Source organism: Hyperolius riggenbachi, chromosome 12 (genome assembly GCF_040937935.1).
Source record: "Hyperolius riggenbachi isolate aHypRig1 chromosome 12, aHypRig1.pri, whole genome shotgun sequence".
Taxonomy (NCBI): domain Eukaryota; kingdom Metazoa; phylum Chordata; class Amphibia; order Anura; family Hyperoliidae; genus Hyperolius; species Hyperolius riggenbachi.
Window position 1 is genome coordinate 68054942 of NC_090657.1, and position 20401 is coordinate 68075342.

The window sequence follows — 20401 nt, forward strand, 5'->3', positions numbered from 1 at the left end:
GGATTAAGGTGAAATGGGGCCCAAGGCAAGAAACAACTTTGGACCCACTCTTGATGGCCATGAAGCTTTTTTTTTTTTTGTAACTCTGGTTTTTATTAAAGAGATATATTAATACATGAAGACCGTATGAGTCAAATGCAAAATATGAAAAAGGTCATGACAAATAAGAACATGAATGGGTAAACAAGATCTTCTGCCAGACTTCATGTGGCTTATACAGTAATCTACCTTGCTGTAACAGTGTCGTTTAATAGAGTAACATCTAATAAAGGGTAGAGAAAGCTATATAGTGGGGGGGAAGGCTAAGGGAAGGGGAGGAGAGGGGGGGTAGGGAGTAGAGGTAGGGGAAGGTAACTATATCTACTACATAAAGTCAATCAGAAATCTTATAACCTATGACATTATGTGAATCACGATTGCCCAGTATCCCACATAGCAGAATCTAGATTTCCATTTCAGGGGTTAGATCAGGATGGAGAAAGTCAGAAGGGCCTAAGTGTGGAGGCTAGGGAGGTATGTGGCCTGAAGGGTTGAAGGTCCAAGGGTCCCATATTTTGTGAAATCGATCTTCAGAGTCTCTCAGGGAGGCTGTCATTTGTTCCATTGTTTTGTACCAGGTAACTTTAGATTTTACCTCCAAGATTGTGGGTGGGGCTATCTGTTTCCATGCAGCTGCTATGGAGAGTCTAGCAGCAGTCAGTATATGGTTAATTAAGCGCATTAAGTGTGTGGGAACAGCAGGCAGGGTTTTGCCTAATAACATATTGAGGGGGTCGAGTGGAACCGGGACCCCAGTAACCGATTTAATCAGTGACTGCGTGTCTTTCCATAGTTTGTTAATTAGGGGGCAGAACCAGAAGATGTGTGCAAGGGTACCCTTTTACCCACAGCCCCTCCAGCATAGATCCGAAGCTCCATTGTATATTCTGGAAAGTCTGTCTGGGGTTAAATACCAATGATAGAGGATCTTATAAATATTTTCTTTTATTTGTACACACATAGAGCTGTGTTTGGCATTTTCCCATATGTCAATCCAATCTTCTAGGGAGATAGCGGTGGAAAGACTGGACTCCCATTTGGTCATGTAAGGATGGGAAGGGGTGAGGGAGTTTGATTTGGTTTGTAAGAGGGAATAAATTTGGGTGATCAATCCTTTTTGGTATCCTCTACGTTCACATATACGTTCAAATTGTGTATAGGGAGGGATTTTGGGGGTCCCACTAATGATTTTATGTATGAAGTGTTGGACCTGGTAGTATTCCAGGAATAATTGGGGGGTGAAAGGAATTTTTCCTTCCAATGTAGGTCTGTCCCAAATTTTGCCTGTCCGTGGATCCAACCAGTCTTTAAGATTGAAGTAGCCCAGGTTAAACCAGCGGGTCATGAAATCTTTGGAGGTTCCAGGCTGAAAAGACGAGTTCCCAAGTATTGGTAATAGTGGTGAGAGGGTGGATTGAAGGTGAGCAGTAGGTGCTGCGGTCCTCTATATGCGGATGGTAAAGGAAATAGTGGGTAAAATATTAGTCAGAGAGGGTTTTGGTTGGGGTGGTGCCCAAATAAGGGAAGCCAAAGAGATTGGGAGGATATTTGTGGATTCTATTAGGCCCCACTTAGTGTAGACTCTAGGAGTAGTCCACTCGGTCAGCTGTCTGAGGTGGGCAGCTTGATAATATAATTTGAGATGGGGAACTCCAAGGCCTCCCAATTCTCGTGGAGAGAGGAGAATCGTCTTATGTACCCTTGGGCGTTTATGGTTCCATATACATTTGGAAAATTCAGATTGCAACCTAGACAGCTGAGCCGAGGGGACCTGTATTGGAAGGGTTTCGAATAGATATAGGAGACGTGGGAGAATATTCATTTTTAGAGAATATATTCTCCCTATCCAGGATATTTTATAGGCAGTCCATTTATGGAGGTCTTGAAGAATAGTTTGTATCAGTGAAGGGTAGTTTTGTTTATATAAGGAGGAGTATGTAGGTGTGAGGTAGATCCCTAGATATTTTAGGGCGTGAGTTTTCCATCTATAAGGGTAGTGGGCTTTTAGGGAGGCCATGAGGATTGGGGGTATTTTGATGGGTAGTGCTTCTGTTTTGTCTTGATTCAGTTTGAAGCCTGAGAGGGATTCGTATTCTTGTATAGTAGAGTGTAGTGCCGGTAGAGAGATGAGGGGTTGTGTGAGTGTAAGTAGGACGTCGTCAGCAAATAGAGATATCTTATGTTCATGCCTTCCTTGACGGACACCGTGTATATTCGGGTTTAGTCTAATTGCTGATGCTAAGGGTTCAATGCTGATGGCAAATAATAAGGGGGAGAGGGGGCACCCTTGTCGGGTGCCATTTCGTATCAGTAGGGGTCGCGTGGGTGCAAGGGGGAGTTTAATTAAAGTGGATGGGGTTGAATATAAGAATTTAAGCAGGGAAAGGAAGGGTCCCTTGAAACCTTGATGCTCTAGTACCCGGAATAAATAAGGCCAAGAAAGTCTATCGAAGGCCTTCTCTGCATCCAAACTTAGGAGCAGAGAAGGCCTGCCACTTTGACTCATGAGCGAAATAAGGTTTATGGCTTTCCTGGTGTTGTCTCCGGCTTGTCGTCCTAGAATAAAGCCTACTTGGTCATTATTGATCAATGTGGTTAAGATGGGGTTTAGGCGGTTGGCCATAGCCTTTGTTATGATTTTCAGGTCTGAATTGAGGAGGGAGATAGGTCGGTAGCTTTGGGGTAATTGGGGATCCTTCCCTTCCTTAGGAATCACTGTTAATAAGGAGGCTAACATGGTAGGGGGCGGTTGTTCGCCCTGGAGTATCTTATTTGCTATTTTGACTAGTTGTGGGACTAGTACGGACTTGAAAGTTTTATAATAGGAATAGGGAAGGCCATCAGGACCAGGGCTCTTGGAGGAGGGGAGAGATTTTAGTATTTCTATGATTTCGTTTTCCGAAATGGGGGCATTAAGCTGTGCAATTTGGGTCTCTGAGAGGGTTGGAAGATTTAGTTGGGAGAGGAATGTGTCTAGTCTTTGGGAAAAGAGGGGATTATTGGATAGGTCTGGTAAGTTATATAACTGAGAGTAATAGTCTACAAAAATGTGGGCGATTTTTTGTGGGTCATAGTGGGTTGTGCCCTCAACGTCTTTCATGGAATAAACCATTTGTTGGGATGATTTGGGGTTTAACTTTCGAGCTAAGATAGTGTGTGGCTTGTTCCCCCTCTCGAAGAAAAGTTGCCTGGACCATTTTAAGCTTTTTTCAAGTTGGAGAACTTGTAGTGCTCGAATTTCTTGTTTTAAATTCTGCATTGTGATGTAGTGTTCCTGTGTGGGGGCCATTTTGTAAGATGATTGTGCCTTAGTCAGGGCAGAGTGAAGGGTAAGGAGTTTTTGGGAGGAAAGTCTTTTCCGCCTGGAGCCCTCAGCAATAAATAGTCCCCTTATGAATGCCTTATGGGATTCCCATAGAATTCCAGAGGACGATACCGTACCAGTGTTTGTGTTAAAAAATGAGCGCAATTCCTCACTTAGTCCCTCAGCAAAAGATTTGTCTCTTAGTAGGGATTCATTGAGTCTCCAATGTAGAGGTTTGTGGGGTCTGTGTAGCCAGTTCAATTGCAAGGTAACGCTTTGGTGGTCTGACCAGGCCATTGGTAGTATTTCTGATTTGTCTAGTAGGGGCAATAGTGATGAGTTGGCAAAAAAGTAGTCCAGCCGAGAGTGGGAAGCGTGGGGTGGTGAGAAAAAGGTATATTCAATGGATTTAGGATTGGCAATTCTCCATAAATCTAATAGAGTGTGTTTTCTCATGAGTGCTCTGAACCTGCGGGAATTGCGTTCATGTGTATTTCTGGAGGTGGTATTTTTAGAGTAACTTCTGTCGTTAACAGCAGAGAAAGCTAGATTGAAGTCCCCCCCTAGAATGAGGGTACCGCTCTTTACTTTTTGAAGCTTATCTAGGAAAGAGGATAAATAGGCAGTTTGGTTCTGGTTAGGGGCATATATATTAGCCAGGGTAATGGGTTTGCCAGCTAAGGAACCAATGAGCAGGAGATAGTGGCCATTTGGGTCAGATATTGACTTGGTGATCTGAAGGGGGAGGTTTGACCTGCAGATAATAGCTACTCCTGCCCGTTTAGTTGAGGTAGAGGCCAAATATACCTTAGAGTAGAGTTTGTCTCCTAGTCTGATAGAATCTTGTTGCCGAAGATGGGTTTCCTGAAGCATAGCAATGTCTATGTCCAGTCTCTTTAGGTCTTTTAGTAGAGAGCGTCTTTTCTGAGGTATATTTAGGCCCTTCACATTCAAAGTTATTAATTTAACCATGATCAATGATATTATGTGGTTTGCTGAGAGCATGTGCGATAGGGTTTGGCCAATCTGATTCACAAAGGGTAAGATTCACAAGAAGAGAAAAGAACCATAACAAAACAAACATCCATATCAACAAATGAGATATAACAGGATAAACAGTATGAACAAGCATTGGTTGATAGGTAGGTAAGTATCTGACGCCACTGTAAAGTAAGTGGCCACATGTAGTGACAACAAAAAAAAGTTGTCTAATTGAGGAAGCCTTAAAGGTCGCCAGGCTCCGGAGGAGCCAGGTCAGCTCGCGGGCAAACCTCCTGAGGTGCATGTGGAAGTCCCGGAAGGGTCAGCCCAGGGACCGGAGTCCCAGCATCTAAAGGAGTAAGGACCAAGAACAGGTGTGTAGTTGTGAAATAGATAATATCAAGTTCCATCTATGTTGGGGCTTCATAGGTAAGTATGGGGAGCATAGGGATTGCTATGCTGGGGAGTGGTTTGTTTAGTATAGAGTTCAGCTGGGCAGTGTTTCCATATCATCTTGAGGTTGTGGGAAAGTGAGGCTTCGTACAGGAACACGAGTCCAGTCCGAGATATGTCGTGCTTTTCTGGGTGGTGAGGAGGTGGTAGGAGATCTAGGATTTTGAGTTAGGTGTAGGGACGGGAGTTTGAGCCCCATTTGCTTGAGGAAGAGGGAGGCGTCATCTATGTCAGTGAGAGTGAAGGTCATTCCCTGTCGGTTGACGATGAGACGAAAGGGGAAGCCCCATTTATAGGGGATGGCAGCATCTCGAAGTAGTTGTGTAACTGGTTTCAAGGCCCTGCGTTTTGCCAGGGTGATGAGAGATAGATCGTTATAAATATGAATCTCGTCCCCTTTAAAAGAGAGAGAGGGTACCTTGCGCAGTGCTTGCAACAGGGCCTCTTTAGCTTCATAATAATGCATCCGGACTATGATGTCTTTGGGCCTTTGATTGTGAGGCTGGCGTTCTCCTAGAGATCTGTGGGCTCTGTCCATGCGCCATAGTTCGTCTGAAAAGTCTGTTACTATCGTTTTAAATAACTCCAACAAGTGTGATTTGATCTGATCTGGTTTAACTGACATAGAGACCCCTTTCACCCTTAGATTCTGTCTCCTTTCCCTATTTTCAAAGTCTTCCTGTGATATACGAATGGCTTTCAAATCTGACTGTATGATAGTTTGTTCATCTTCTATGGCAGCCTGTTTTTGGGAGAAAGTGATTGCTTTATCCTCTAGGGCGCTGGTGCGCTCTCCTAGACTTGTGATGTCGGCCTTAATGTCTTTTATGGCAGCGAGAAAAAGATTTTGTAAAGAGTCATGCATAGCTTTGCAGTGCTTGTCCAAAGTGGACTCTAGAAATGCAGCAGTGATCGGAGCGGAGTCCGAGATTATACAGGCCTGTGTGGAGTTGATGTCAGCATGCTCCGTCTGGTCGGCGCCATCTTGGGTGCCCGCCGGGCGGACGAAACGATCCATCGCGCCCGGTGACTGCAGCGGTTTGGAGTGCCCTTTTGCGGCCATGGAGTGGAGGGGGCTGCCGGGTGCCTGTTCTGGTCTGAGCCGTGCGGATCTGGAGCGTAGGGGAGCGGAGAACGGCTCTTCTGTAGCGGCGGTGGGCTGGAGCTCAGGGCTTAGGCAGCCATTCCAGAGACCTCGCGCATGCGCCTGGCCATCAAGCTTTTTTAGTAAGATTTTTTGGGGCCTAGCATAAGCCAGGCCCCTAGATTTTCTCCACGCCTTAGGCAACTACCTAAACTGTCTTGTGGATGATCCGGCTCTGTACCACACTCATCAGTTCTATATCATGCCTGAAGAAGAACCTTAAAGTTTTGAAAGCTTGCAAGAAAACTATATACAGTTATGTATTACCAACTATATACAGTTATGTATTACCTACACCTGTTCTTATGCCTTCAGCCCTATTCATCGTGAAGGCAATTCTGAGATAGTACCCTGTAACTGGACATAACATTGATGTGGAAGGAATATCTGCGAACAAGTTAATCCGGTGGTTGATCCCCTTGTGTAGAGTCTACAGTAGTGGCAAATAGTTGGACTTGGAACTGATCTGATGGAAGTCTTTGGAAACAGATGATCCCCAAGTAGTGGAACTATAAGGCAAGGGTCCCCAATGATAGCATGTAGATGGACTTAGAAGTGATGTGGTGAAAATCTGTGAAATTACAGTATGTCATTTCCTGATAGTGGCACCTCGAAGAACCACTGCTACTGTATATGGCTGGCCTTACCATTGATGTAGAGAAAGTATGTGAGAACGGGTCACCTCCCTCTGGTGGAATCCCTAGGAATCTCTGCCATGCAGGTACGCTTAGCAGTGATTTAGAGAGAGTGTGTGGGAAAAGGTGATTCCCCTCCTAGTGGAACCTCAAGGGAAGGCTTTCCAGTAGTGGCATATGTTGGAACTCATGTAATATATGGATGGATTTATGTAATAAATGGTAATAGGCAATTGGCCCATGTTGAAAAAAGTGTTATACCATCTTTGTGACTTCGGTTACAATGTTACATTCAACTTTAGGATGTCAAATCACACTGTCATATGTTCTTGGCCATAAATCTAAAGCTTTATTCTAGGCGGACATCTAGCAGAGGGAAGCTTGTGCTGATAGGACAGTGCATGTCAACAACTATCTGATGAGTAATCAAATTGTGCTTTTCCTGGTATATAAAGTTGTACAGCTGGATAGCTTACTGGTTATGATTATTTCTTAAAAAGTAATAGACCAAGGTTTGACTCCTTCCTAACCTGCAAAGAGTCCTTAGGCAAGAGTCTCCCTAACCATTCCAAATGCCTACCAGGATGGCGTACTAAGCTAAGTGGCTGCATCTTTCCTTACCTACACTCAAGCACTTTGTGTCTTAACAGGAGGAAAATTTAGTATTTTCATTATTTTGATGTCATCACTCTGCTACTACCCCCCTCTAATCAGATCATGACTCTGCTTCTCTCTCCTGCTCTAATCATGTTATCACTACTTCTATATTATAATTTGGTTATCACCCTATCTCCACTTTTCTAGTTTATTTTTTGCATCTGAGCAACTTTCACCTCCCATTCATTTGCCAATAACTTTATCACTACTCATCACAATGAATTGATCTATATCTTGTTTTTTTCCGCCACCAATTAGGCTTTCTTTGGGTGATACATTTTGCTAAGAATTAATTTATTCTAAATCCATTTTAACAGGAATATTAAGAAAGAAATTGAAAAAAATCATTATTTCTCAGTTTTTGGCCATTATAGTTTGAAATTAACCACAAGAAGATTTATGCGTGCTCAACACCAAGCTTAACCCTTACAAGTCTGGCTGTGAAAATCTGGCCTAATTGCCTATTCATGAGGCAATGCTCATGCAAAATTGCATTTGCTTTCACATGCCAAACTTTGCAGGGTCAAAAACTAATACCGCAAAGCGGTTGCCCTGCGGGAATTAGTTCATGCTACATAGCACTATCCAGGAGCGATAGTTTGAAATTAATACATGCTGCCATAATTAAAACCCATGTATTTTATTTGCCCATTTGTCCCGCTTATTACATCATTTTGCGTCCATCACTATTTACAAGCCCATATTTTAAAACATTATATTAATATACTCCTTTGACATGCATATTTAAAAAGTCCAGACCCTTAGGTAACTATTTATGTTTTTGTTTGTTTTTTTAATTGTAATTTTTTTAATTTGTTTTTTATTAAAAATGTTATTTGGTAATTTTTGGTGTGGGAGGTGAACAGCTAATTTGTAATGTAAAAAATGTATTTATTTATTGAAAAATGGATGTGTGTGTAGTTTTACTATTTGGCCACAAGATGGCCACAGTCCAAAAAGTCCTGTTTCCCCCTTATTCTAACCAGGTCATCACCCTGCTTCTCTCCTGCTCATACCAAGTTGTCAGTCTTCTTCTCCCCTCTGCTAATGAAGTCATGAACCTGTTTTTTTTCATGATTAAATTATCACCCTTCTTCCCTCCTGATCTAATCAAGTTATCACTCTGCATCTTCTCATTTCTAAACATCAGCCTTTCTCCTTTGCTTTTCAAGTTATCACTCTGCTTCTTCATTCTTCTAATCAAATGATCACCCTGCTCCTCTCCTGCTCTAATCAATACCTCACCCTACTTCTATCCTGTTCTAATCAAGTTATCACACTGCTCCTCTCCTGCTCTAATCAATACCTCACCCTACTTCTCTCCTGCTCTAATCAAGTTATCACCCTGCTCCTCTCCTGCTCTAATCAATTCCTCACCCTACTTCTCTCCTGCTCTACTCAAGTTATCACACTGCTTCTCCTGCTCTAATCAATACCTCACCCTACTTCTCCCCTGCTCTAATCAAGTTATCACACTGCTTCTCCTGCTCTAATCAATACCTCACCCTACTTCTCTCCTGCTCTAATCAAGTTATCACCCTGCTCCTCTCCTGCTCTAATCAATTCCTCACCCTACTTCTCTCCTGCTCTACTCAAGTTATCACACTGCTTCTCCTGCTCTAATCAATACCTCACCCTACTTCTCCCCTGCTCTAATCAAGTTATCACACTGCTTCTCCTGCTCTAATCAATACCTCACCCTACTTCTCTCCTGCTCTAATCAATACCTCACCCTGCTCTAATAAATACCTCACCCTACTCTCTCCTGCTCTAATCAAGTTATCACCTTGCTTCTCTCCTTCTCTAGTCAAGTAATCCACCCTGATTCTCTCCTGCTGTGATCAAGTTCATGCTGTTTTTTCCCTCACCAGGTTTCCATTTGTCTCCTCCCCCCCTTGATTAAGGTCATCACCCGGCTCCTCTCCTACTCTAATCAAGTCACCATCCTGCCTATCTACTAGTTTAATCAAGTCCTCACTCTGCTTCGCCCTGCTTTAATTAAATTATCACCCTGCTTTTCTCCTCCTTTAATCAAGCTATGACTGTAGATCTCCCCTTAATGACTTGAGTTATGACTCTAGGAGCAAACAGAACAGATCAGCAAAACATCTATGGCTTTAATAAAAACTCCAGTTTTTATTTCACATGAAGCAGGAACAGATAACATTTCTGGCGCATTTCAGACAGCGATGTGTCTTTAGTCTCATAGCCTACATAGCCTAAATAGGCTATGACTGAAGACAGATAGCTGTCTGAAACACGTCAGCCATTTTGTCTGTTCTGCCGTGATGTCAAATAAAGTCGGGAGTTTTTTTTATTGGAGCCATTGATGAGGTCCAGATCTGTTGTATTAGCTTCTATGACTACCTTGGAGGAGAGGTCTTTTCCAGCACCATTATGGTATGTCTGGGGTATAGGCAGTGTCATGTGCTCTGAACTGTAAGTTCTCCCCTTCTCTAATCAAGTTATTGCCCTGCTTCTCCCCTATTCTAATTTGGTCATCACCTTGCTTCTCCCACCTTTGTGGCCAACGATGTAGACTCTGAGTAATATCTCCAGTAGATACAAAAGTGCAGTGCTCAGGGAGGAATCCAAGGCTGGAGAAAGTAGTACTAACTGGGTTCTTGTTCTGTACTTCAACTTGTATCACCCAGCATGTCTCCATCTCCAATCAATTTATCACCCTGCTTCTCTTCTGCTCTAATCTGTTATCACCCTGCTTCTTCCCTCTTCTAACCAAGATATAATTAAGGCCCGGTTCACATTAGCGGTGGCCGTCCGGAATCGCCGTGCCGGAGCCGGACCGCTTGCAGAACGGACGGAACGGACGCACGGCAATAGCAATGAAAGCCTATGCGTCCGTTCACATGCGTCCGTTCTGCCGGACCGGAGCCGGACCGGATCCGGACCGGATCCGGACTCCGGCGTCCGTTCCAACATGCGCTATTTTTTGGTCCGGCTCCTCCGGCAGCCGTATCCAGAGCGGAGCCGGACTGCACCATCCGGCCAATACAAAGCAATGAGAGCCGGAGAGCGCACAACACACTGGCTACAAAAACCGGACGTTCTACCCCACTTCCTATGCATTTTGGATGGGGACCACATGGGCCAAGCCTTCAAAGAGTGGGGCAGCAGCGATTTCATGCTGGAGCTCGTTTTGGCAGCAACATGTCTGATGTCTGATAACGAGGAGGCGAACAACAGGAAGGAGAGAATTCCCAGGTTTACGAGTAAAAAATGCCTGGATCCATGGTCCCAACTGCAGTCTCTGTATCCACGGATGGTCTCCACACGTCCACCTGTCTCCAACAATGACCCCAGACCCTTCTGCTGACCTCCCAGACCCCAGGTATTTACAGGATGGTATCTCCTTAAGAAACCGGATCCGGACCGCAACCGTGTTCACACCGCACGGAGACCGGATGCAAACGGACCGGATCCGGACCGGATCCGGATAGGAACCGTACGGATCAGGTCCGGTCCGGCTCCGGTGCGGTCCGGACATCCGGTGCGGTTTTGACAAAACCGCAAGTGTGAACGGGGCCTTAGCTACCCTTTCCTCTATTCAAGTTATCACCTTGCTTCTCTCCTACTATAATCAGGTCATCACACTGTTCATCTCCTGGTTTAATAAAGTCATTAGCATGCTTCTGTCCTGGTCTAATTAAGTTATCACCCTGCTTATACCAATCTTTAATCAAGGTATGACTCTACATCTCCCCTTCTACTGTAATGAAATATAGAATGTAATATAGCATTCATTACTACCATTTCTGCCTTAATGATCCTGGATTCAGTGTCAGAAATGCTTATTTTATCTATATATTGCTATAAAACCACACCCTCCCAGTGATGTTTAGCCTAGGCAATGGTCACAACCTTCTGCCCCAGAGCCCTGTGGGAGTTCTTGTGGTGTCCCTGCTCACTTCACAGAAGAAAAAAAATTCCATAGTGGTGAGGTAAGTGTCTACATTGGATAAACCTTGACTGAATAAATAATGATGAAATATTATAAAACAAATTTGTAAGTTTGTTCATTAGGTCATATTCGATAAAGTTCCTTTTTCCTATCAATTTATATTTCTGCTTCTCCTCTCCTCTAATCAGGTCATTATCCGGCATTATCCACTTCTTTAATCTACCGTAGTCATCATCTTAATTCTCCCCTCCTCTAATCAGGTCACCACCCTGCTTCTCCTCTCCTCTAATTAGGTCATCAACCTGCTTCTCCCCTCCTCTAATCAGGTTATCACCCTGCCTCTCCCCTCCTCTAATCAGGTCATCACACTGCTTCTCCTCTCTCCTAATCAGGTCCTCACCCTGCTTCTCCCCTCCTCTAATTAGGTCACCACCCTGCTTCCCCCCCCCCCCCCCCTCTAATCAGGTCATCACCCTGCTTCTCCTCTAATCAGGTCATCACCCTACTTCTCCCTCCCTCTAATCAGGGTCCTCACCCTGTTTCTCCCCTCCTCTAATTAGGTCACCACCCTGCTTCTCCCCCCCCCTCTCTAATCAGGTTATCACCCTGCTTCTCCCCTCCTCTAATCAGGTCATCACCCTGCTTCTCCCCTCCTCTAATCAGGCCATCACCCTACTTCTCCCTCCCTCTAATCAGGGTCCTCACCCTGTTTCTCCCCTCCTCTAATCAGGTTATCACCCTGCCTCTCCCTCCCTCTAATCAGGGTCCTCACCCTGTTTCTCCCCTCCTCTAATCAGGTTATCACCCTGCCTCTCCCCTCCTCTAATCAGATCATCACCCTACTTCTCCCTCCCTCTAATCAGGGTCCTCACCCTGTTTCTCCCCTCCTCTAATCAGGTTATCACCCTGCTTCTCCCCTATTCTAATTAGGTCACCACCCTGCTTCTCCCCCCCCCCCTCTCTAATCAGGTTATCACCCTGCTTCTCCCCTCCTCTAATCAGGTCATCACCCTACTTCTCCCTCCCTCTAATTAGGGTCCTCACCCTGTTTCTCCCCTCCTCTAATCAGGTCATCACCCTGCTTCTCCCCTCCTCTAATTAGGTCACCACCCTGCTTCTCCCCCCCCCCTCTCTAATCAGGTCATCACCCTGCTTCTCCCCTCCTCTAATCAGGTCATCACCCTGCTTCTCCCCTCCTCTAATCAGGTCATCACCCTGATTCTCCCCTCCTCTAAATAGGTCACCACCCTGCTTCTCCCCCCCCCCCCCCCTCCCTAATCAGGTCATCACCCAGCTTCTCCCCTCCTCTAATCAGGTCATCACCCTACTTCTCCCTCCCTCTAATTGGGGTCCTCACCCTGTTTCTCCCCTCCTCTAATCAGGTCATCACCCTGCTTCTCCTCTCCTCTAATCAGGTCATCACCCTGCTTCTCCTCTCCTCTAATCAGGTCATCACCCTGCTTCTCCTCTCCTCTAATCAGGTCATCACCCTGCTTCTCCTCTCCTCTAATCAGGTCATCACCCTGTTTCTCCTCTCCTCTAATCAGGTCATCACCCTGCTTCTCCTCTCCTCTAATCAGGTCATCACCCTGCTTCTCCCCTCCGCTAATCAGGTTATCACCCTGCCTCTCCCCTCCTCTAATCAGGTCATCACCCTGCTTCTCCTCTCCTCTAATCAGGTCATCACCCTGCTTCTCCTCTCCTCTAATCAGGTCATCACCCTGCTTCTCCCCTCCTCTAATCAGGTTATCACCCTGCCTCTCCCCTCCTCTAATTAGGTCACCACCCTGCTTCTCCCTTTCTCCAATCAGGTCACCACCCTGCTTCTCTTCCTCCTCTAATCAGGTCATCACACTGCTTCTTCCCTCCCCTAATCAGGTCACGCACATTTTGTCCCCTCATCTAAACAAGTTATCATCCTGTTTTTCCCTCCTCTAATCAGGTAATATCTCTACTGTCCAACCTCTCCCTTCCTCTAATAACACCAGGAGCAGATCCAAAGTGCAGTACTCAGGGATGTAAAAAGAAAAGCTTGTTGGGTTCTTGACCTGTAGTTCAACTTGTATCTCTCAGTCGCTGCATTTGGTTATCAACCAATACATTTTAGTATGGTAGTTCTGTCACTTTAGATATTGTTTGCAGAGGAGTCTAAGCTTAAATTCAGACTGGGCAGCTCTATATCCTGTGAGAGTAATATGAATTTGGCATATTTATTTCCTTTTAAACAATTCCCATTGCCTGGATAGCCTACTCATCCTCTGCATCTAATACTTTTAGCCATAGACTCTGAACTAGCATGCAGATCAGATGTTTCGGGCAAAAATCTGACAAGATTAGCTGTATGCTTGTTACAGGTGTGTGATTCTGACACTACTGACCAGAAAGATGAGCAGTACTGCCAGGGAACTGGTATTGTTTGAACGAAAACAAACATGGCAGCCTCCATATGTCTCTCACCTTGGGTTCCTTCTAATAATAACAAACTGTTTTTACTGTTCTGTCGGATGCAGAATGCAACACAGTTACTCAGCTTTTAAGTCACATCAATGCTGTCTACAATCCGATATAACCCAGTTGAAGGTGGAAAACGTTAACCATTTGATAGCTGACAACTTTCAACTAACCCAGTCCAGGTTTGATGATTCGCTTATGATAACTCAACACCGGAGATGCTTAGAGATCTCTGGATTGAAAGCCCCTAATTAACATTGGCTTGTGTCTGTTTCAGGGCTGGATTTCTGGAAAGGACACAAAGGCCTGGGTCTTGGTTGGCTGCAGCCCAAGGCGGCACCTGGACATGGGTTACTACATATGAAAGAGGAGGCAGAAAATAGAGAGTAACATATGAATAAGGGAACTGATGCTCAAAGGAGCTGTTCATGAAAGAGAGGGGCTGCTGTACATGTAGATGGAAGAGGGGGGTGGACATGGAATGGGAGGTGCTGCATACATGGATGATACACATGGAAGAGAGGGCTGCACATGGATTAGGAGGGAGGCTGCTGTACATGTAGATGGAAGAGGGGGGTGGACATGGAATGGGAGGTGCTGCATACATGGATGATACACATGGAAGAGAGGGCTGCACATGGAATAGGAGGGAGGCTGCTGTACATGGACATGGAAGAGAGGGCTGCACATGGAATAGGAGGGAGGCTGCTGTACATGGACATGGAAGAGAGGGCTGCACATGGAATAGGAGGGAGGCTGCTGTACATGGACATGGAAGAGGGGGCTGCACATGGAATAGGAGGGAGGCTGCTGTACATGGACATGGAAGAGGGGGCTGCACAAGGCATGGGAGGGTCACTGCTGCGCTTGGAATGGGAGTCACAACATACTTGGCCTTGGGGCACAAAGTATAAATCAAGTCTTGGTTTGCTTCAGGGGCGTAGCAATAGCCATAGCAGCCAAAGCAATTGCTACGGGGCCCTGAAGCAGAGGGGGCCCAGGTTGTACTTGATGTGTTCACTTTTAACTTTCCTTTCCACCCTCTGACTGTGCCTCTTAGCCCAAAGATTATACTCATTGTACATTGCATGGGAATGTAAATTGGCCAATCAACTTATATCCATAGGGTAGGGACAGGTGGCATTGCTCAAGAGTGCCTAGTCCAGAGGGGCCCATGAAATGTTTGCTATGGGGTACATTTAAATGGAAGGGCTTTTTTTTATACATCTGACACAATAATATCTCATGCAGGGGAATCTGAACTAGTTCGGCTTCACTGCCTCGAGAGCTCTATGCTGTCAAAGAACGGCAGATTGTGAATGAGGATTCTCGTGAGAATATTTCGCTTTGTGACCGGTTCTCCGCGTTACTCGCCGCTCTGTTAATTACCGACGGATCCTACAGTCACACAATCCCATCACACAAAACCCTAGTTAGTTATTTTTAAATTCTCTACATCTCTGCCCTACAGGAAAATAAAATAATAATAATAATAATAAAGCTTCTAATGTAAATACCGCGGCTTTCATGATATGTATTGCTTTTAAGCATGGCCTAGTTCTGCTGCTGATACACTTTCATCTCTGGCTCAAAGGGCTTCTATTCTTGTATAAACAAAGTGACCCAATTGCAACAAAAGGACTCAGCATCAGCAACAAAGACAAACCTATTACTGTGTGCTGCTAAACGCTGAATAAAGTTTTTTTTTTCCAGTGGACTGCATTTCAGGACCATGGGCAGCAACTATAGCTATTTCATCTGTTTACACCACCTAAATAGCCAGCAAGGTGAACTTCTTAGTTGCTCCTGCTCATCCTCTAGCGTTTTTCTCTTTCTCCCCAATCCCGCCCCCTCCCAGTCTTAATTGGTGCTCAGACAGGAAAAAAAAAAGCGCAACATAAATCCAATTACCTCCTCACTGGAATGGAACTAGCGAGACCTGACAACTGGAGAAGGCAGTTATTGATAAGATGGAATGAGCTACACTTACTAGGCTTTCCAAAATGGCCAAACCGTTAGAGCCCTTTAAATGTTAGATCCATCAGTGCTCTGTCTTTTCATTTGGATTGCTATAAGCCAATGCATCAAACGCGACAGAGAAATATGCATCTCTTATGGTGCTCTGTAGTCTTAATACGCTACAATGAGACATAGTCATATCGTCAAAGTCATAATATTAGGACATAGTCATATTAAAATAGAAAAAAACACATCGATCCTTCGGATCCTTCCAGGGATAGACAGTCGGCAACGCAACGGCAAAATAAAATCATGGCTGGCGTTATAATTCTGGATGAAATCGAGAATGAATTATTCCCCTAATTAAAAGCTGTAAATGGCGCAATCGTGTATAATAACACACTTCACGGTGGTGGTAATTGGGCTGCTTTATCAAGGCAAACACAGAAAACTCCAACAGAAGTGGTTTCCCAGAGCAACCAATAGTAAGCTGTGTTTGATGGACGAGCTCAATTCTGATTGGTTGCACTGACAGAGATTTGAAACAATGGGGTTCAACGCTAAAGTCAAGAAAGTTAGTGCGCGCCCCTTATCAGCCAATCAGAGCTGAGCTGTCTTTTTTCACTCTTAACATAAACATTAAAAATGCATGATAGATAGATAGATAGATAGATAGATAGATAGATAGATAGATAGATAGATACAAAGGAAAGAAAGAGAGAGACAGAGATATGAAAGGGTCCATTTTTATTAGGGTGGTGTTAGCATATTATAATTTATTTTTAATGACTTTACTTTAAAGGACAACTGAAGCAAGAGGGAATTGAGGCTGTCATATTTATTTCCTTTTAAGCAATACCAGTTGCCTGGCTGTCCTGCTGATCCTCTGCCTTTAATACTTTCAGCCATATACCCTGAACAAGCATGCAGCAAATCAGGTGTTTCTGGCATTATTGTCATATCTGACAAGATTAGCTGCATGCTTGTTTCTGTTGTGATTTAGACACTACTGCAGCCAAATAGACCAGCAGGGCTGCCAAGCAACTGGTATTGCTTAAAACAAAATAAATATGGCAGCCTCCATATTCTTTTCACTACAGTTGTCCTTTAAGTGTCTAATGTGTGATTTGTCTCATGTTGAAAATTGTTTCATAATAACAAATTCTTTTTTTACATAGATAGAGAAATAGATGGAGAGACAGTCGCATTTGGAACAGCACAACTAGACCAAATCACAAAGCCATCCAAAGCAATAGCAGCAACACAGCTAAACCAAGTTCTAGCTCTTCTCCAACAACAACATGAATTTATATTTAGTCCATTTTAATAAAACACAGGAAAAAAAATACCTTTCTCATTTGTAACAGCAAAATGTATTTCCAACTGTAACTCCTTGTAATGCATGAGCAGATTTTAAGCTTCCTTTAAAAAGAAAACAAAAACATAAAAAAAAAAAAAAATTTAGAAAGAAAGAAAGGAAGAAAAAGGTAGAAAAAAAAACTTTTTCCCACTAATGAGTACTTTTTTATATTAAAGCTTTTGATTAAACTCCCGCTGTGCTTAAGAAAGGCCCAGAACTTATTGCTTAACAATCTTTTCCAGGCCTCTATGTTAGACCAAAGGTTAATCCGCGAAGGAGGAAGGCATAAAGGCATTGGCTTAATAAGCTTAATGTTGTGTAAATAGGAAAATATTGGCAATATGTGAAGAATACAAAGAGGCATCGTTTCCAACACTGCCAGCATGTCTTTATAGGTGCATGAATCTGAAGTATTGAACTTGATCGTCTACAGAAAAATACCACAAATATCAATGAATTGAAATGTATGGATAGTCTTAATTTCAACAAAAAGTGAATTTAAAAAATGCAGTTCAATAATCACCTCATTTCAAAGCAATAACATGTTTTCTGAATAATCAAAATCTAACAAAAACCACACGTTTTGCCCAAAGAAGAGTAAAAGGGGGAAAAAGCCAAAGAAACTAAAACAAAAAAAGAAGATAGCAATGTAAAAAACAAAAGCAAAAAAAAACAAACAAAAACAAAAAAATTAAAAAACAAAGGAACAAAGAACGTGGAAACAAATAGTCATAAAAAATATGAAAATATTTCCAACATCATTCAAGATCTTTTAGCACAGGAAAAAACATTGATTTTTTTTTTTAATGAAAAGCAATAAATAAAAATACAAAAGCATGACGTTGTCCTATTTATTTAAATACAGAATAAAGGTAAATAAACTGCAGTTTTTTTTTTCTGAAGAAAGAATTAAAAAAAAAATACAAAAAAAAAAAATACAAAAAAAAAAGAAAAGAAAGAATTGTAAAAATGAAAAAAAGTACTCACCAAGCAAGAAAATGTCAGAGGTAAAAAGGTCACAAAGAGAAGAAGAGAGTTAATAGAAGCAAGGTAGGAGAGGTAGGAGCGAGCGTGGAAAAGGGCAGATGCTGCTCAGATACAATGTATCAGATGCTGTACAGGGCTGGATACAAAGTAACAGCATCAAGGGACTGGAGGCTGCATACTACCCACTGGACTAAACCACTGCAGAAAACCGTGGGGGGTAGGCTAATGTAATTGAGGACCCTTCAAGATGTTACTAGTAAGGCCTTGATAGCTTTGCTCCCATACGCACTGTCTGTGACAGCTTTATGTTTCAGTCCATTGTGACAGACTAGGTGGGCGATACTCAGTTTCTATTAAAGCTGGCTGTCTTTTTCTCACACCCCTGCTCCCGGCTGGTGCGATGGGGCAGTCCAGTTGATGCCTTATTAAATAGCTGGCGATGTATAATGTTGAGCTTCAGATGGAAAAGGAGGGGGAGAGAGGTGGATCTGCTTGTGTGAGCTGTCTGTGCATGATTAATCAAGACAAAATAAGACTATTTGTATGCCCGTTAGACTGGAGTTCATTGGTGTGTCTGCAAGCATGTGTATGTGTTCCATCCAGGAATACCAATGCACGCCGACGTCCAGGCGGCAGGCTCGCCAAAACGCCCCTACACCGTATCTACTAAACAGGCAGGAATAAAACAGATCTCGCCCTATTTAGGCATTAACTAATAAAATATAAAAAAAAACTCAGCTTGAGCATCTGGAGTCTTCTCGCAGCTAGACAGCCTGCATTTTTCATAACGATGATGCCAGATCGTTTATCAACGCTGTAATGTGTAAATTGCTAGTTTAAATAACCGGGAAGCCGTCTTTTTGATCTTGGTGATCTACCGTCACCAGATGTGTTGCTGTTGCTCGGTTACATGCCTGCGTAGGTTGCCATGCGGCGTCCCAGCCTCAGCGGTGCTGATGGATACTGTGTTTGGGTTCTGCAGGTAGGCAGTGAATCTTCCGTACCTGAGCGCAGCTTTTGGAGCGGACAGGAAGCAGGTGAAACATCTACCTCGGGGGATACTCGTGTTTCCGTGAGGAAAAGGGCTGGCGGATTAATCACTTTTGGATTGGATTTCTGGGAAAAAAAATCATTTTGGAATGTTGAGATTGGATTAATCTGTGTCGCCGGCAAGATTCCATTTGGAAACAAGTACGGGAGCAGATTCTGTCTAGCCTAGCACAGAAACTTCAAACCAGCTTGCTGCTGTCATCATGAATGCAGAGCGCAAGCAAAAGGATTATTACGCCGGAGTTTGGATGGAAGTTTTTGTTTTGGTGTAATAAGATGCTTTGAAGGCAGTATGCTTGGTAAAGTCCAAATTGAAACCACCCCCTCCACCCCTGAGTAGGGGCACAACTACAAATTATGGAGCCTCCCAGTATAACTAAAATTGATGTGGACCTTCTCTCTTTCATCTCTTCAAAGTGACTCCCTTTCCCCAGCGCCCCAAGCCAAGAAGGCCTATCCCGTATCAATGATGGCTCATCTTGTTACCGCTCAAATCCCCGGCGGCGTTAAATACTTTTCCCCCTCCGAGTTGTAGCAACTTGGAAGGAGATTTAATTCATGGTCTGGCAATCACCGGATCCCCGAATTACTCTTGCACGAGGCGCACAGCATAGCACTAGTGCTATGATGGTGCCAAGCGCCGAAGCGCCTGAGCTAAAGGGGCCGAAATGACCTGCTTCGGGCCACTGTGACATTGCAGCAACCTTGTCTTTCCCTACCCATAACAACTAGGGCCACAATAACACCTGCTCTGGAGGAAGGTAAGACATTGAGGGCCCCCCTGGACCTGGGCCTCCTGTGGTAGTAGGGACTTACAGCTCTTCCTCAAAGCACCCTGAAGGACCCTTTACATTTAGTCCTCGAATCGGCAACCTCCCTGCCATGTGGCATAACTACAAATCATGGGCCCTCCCAGCATAGGGGTCTCTCCAATGTTCCCTTAGTGACCCTTACAGCTTAGGGGTTCCTCTTGCACTGGTCATAAAACAACTGTGGTCATCAAAATCTTTACACCCATGACAAGTGTAGCCCCAAAACACCTGATCTGGAGTATGAACACCTGTATCAGAGGGAGTAAAGTAGTAATTTGGGTTCCCTCACTGCTCTGGGCCCCCTGCGATCGCAGGTGCTGCTCCCTTATAGTTACGCCACTGCAAGTCCCTGTTCATTTTCTAATCACTTTACGACGTGCGCAGCAATAGCCATAGCGGCTGCTATGGGGCCCTGGAGAATAAGGGGCCTAGGTGATACTTAATATTCATTAATATTCAAAATGGCATTGCTTAAGAGTGCTTCTATTTGAGGACCTAATGAGGACCTAATGAAAGATTTGCTATGGGACCCCATGATCTCTAGCTAAACCACTGCTTTAAAGAGACACTGTAACATCAAAAATATCCCCTGGTGGGTACTCACCTCGGGTGGGGGAAGCTAATGGATCCTAATGAGGCTTCCCACGCCG

General features: G+C 44.0%; 1 protein-coding gene across 2 annotated transcripts in view; it reads right to left on the reverse strand.

Annotated features, from left to right (window-relative positions):
* Window positions 1-18044, reverse strand: part of RALY (RALY heterogeneous nuclear ribonucleoprotein) — a 226402-nt gene extending 208358 nt beyond the window's left edge. Inside the window, exons 1-2 of one of the 2 annotated variants that reach the window (XM_068262269.1) lie at window positions 17890-18044; window positions 16892-16964 (exon numbers count right to left, since the gene is read on the reverse strand). The gene's annotated coding sequence lies outside the window, so the exon portion shown is untranslated. The remainder of the gene's footprint in view (window positions 1-16891; window positions 16965-17889) is intronic. The other variant, XM_068262268.1, reaches the window with a different exon arrangement.
* Between the last annotated feature and the right edge of the window lie 2357 nt (window positions 18045-20401).